Source organism: Prionailurus bengalensis, chromosome C2 (assembly GCF_016509475.1).
Source record: "Prionailurus bengalensis isolate Pbe53 chromosome C2, Fcat_Pben_1.1_paternal_pri, whole genome shotgun sequence".
NCBI lineage: Eukaryota > Metazoa > Chordata > Mammalia > Carnivora > Felidae > Prionailurus > Prionailurus bengalensis.
Window position 1 is genome coordinate 47,447,444 of NC_057350.1, and position 1,795 is coordinate 47,449,238.

General features: G+C 34.5%; 1 non-coding gene across 1 annotated transcript; it reads right to left on the bottom strand.

Annotated features, from left to right (window-relative positions):
• Positions 1–295: 295 nt before the first annotated feature.
• LOC122492518 lies at positions 296–425 on the bottom strand. The gene has a single exon (XR_006299692.1). It is a non-coding gene; the product is annotated as a small nucleolar RNA SNORA20 (small nucleolar RNA).
• Positions 426–1,795: the final 1,370 nt, after the last annotated feature.

A 1,795-nucleotide genomic window follows, 5' to 3' on the forward strand; every position in this document is an offset into this window, starting at 1 on the left:
GAGAGAGAAAGAGAGAGAGAAGGAGGGAAGGAGAGAGAGAGCACAAGTGGGGGAGAGCAGCAGAGGGAAAGAGAAAGAATCTTAAGCATGCTCACCACTCAGCATGGGGCCTGACACAGGGCTCAATCCCACAACCTGGGGATCAAGACCTGAACCAAAATCAAGAGTCAGACACTCAATGGACTGAGCCACCCAAGTGTCCCTAATCAATATTTTTATAAAATAAATATACATAGAAGTTCACCATAAGCACCTTGATTGGATTCTGCTTACATGGTTTATTCAGACATGGAAACAATGTCTGGACTATGCGGAATAGATGAAATGGTTACTCCATCTCCATTTATAATGGCCTAAAATTGTTCTTTCCCATGTGTATAACTGCTGATATAACTGAAAAACCAGAGCAGCAAATCAATGGGATGGGACAAAATAGACTTTAAAACAAAGACTGTAACAAGAGAAAAAGAAGGGCATTATGTAATAATAAAGGGGACACTTTAATAATATATAACAATTGTAAATATTTATGCATTCAACATGGAATCACCCCAACACATAAAACAGTTAATGCTAACATAAAGGAACTAATCAACTGTAATATAATAATTGTAGGGGACTTTAACACCCTGCTTACATCAATGGACAGATCATCCAAACCAAAAAAATCAACAAGGAAACAGTGGCTTTGAATAGCACACTGGACTGGATAGATTTAACAGTGTTTTCAGAAAATTCTACCCTAAAACATCAGAATAAACATTCTTTTCAAGTGCAGATGGAACATTCTCCAGAATAAGTCACATAGACCATGAAACAAGCCTCAACAAATAAAAAATGCTGAAGTCATATCATGCATCTTTTTTTACCACAACACTATGAAACTAGAAATCAACCATAAAAAAATTTAAAAACAGCACATGAGGTTACATAACATGCTAGTAAACAATGAGCGGGTCAACCAAGAAATCAAAGATGAAATCAAAAAGCACATGGAGAGAAATGAAAATGAAACTACAATGGTTCTGAATCTTTGCAATACAGTCAAAGTTGTTTTAAGGGAGAAATTTATAGTAATATAGGCCTACTCAAAAAGCCAGAAAAACCTCAAATAAACAATCTAACCTTATATCTAAAGAAGCTAGAAAAAGAAGAACCAAACTCAAAAACCAGGTGTAAATATTAGACCAGAAATAAGTGATATAAAAACTTAAAACAAAACAAAACAAAACAAACAAACAAACAAACAAAAACAATAGAACAGATGAATGAGCCCAGGAGCTGGCTTTTGGAAAAGGCCAACAAAATTAATAAACCTCTACCAGACTCATCAAAGAGACAGAGAGAGAAAGAACTAAAATAAACAAAATCACAAATGAAAGAGGAGAAATAACAACTGATAACACAAAAATACAAATGACTGTGAGAGAATATTATGAAAAATTATATGCCAACAAATTGGGCAATCTCAAAGAAATGGATAAATTCCTAGAAACACATAACCTAACAAAATGAAGCAGGAAGAAATAGAAAATTTGAACAGACTGATTACCAGCAATGAAATTGAATCGGTAATCAAAAAAGTCCTAACAAACAAAAGTCCAGGACCAGACAGCCTCACAGGCAAATTCTACCAAACATTTAAAAGAGTTAATACGTATTCTTCTCAAACTATTCCAAAAAATAGAAGAGGACGGAAAACTTTCACATTAATTCTATGAGGCCAACATTGTCCTGCTACCAAAATCAGATAAAGATACCACAAAAAAGAGAACTACAGACCAACATCTCTGAT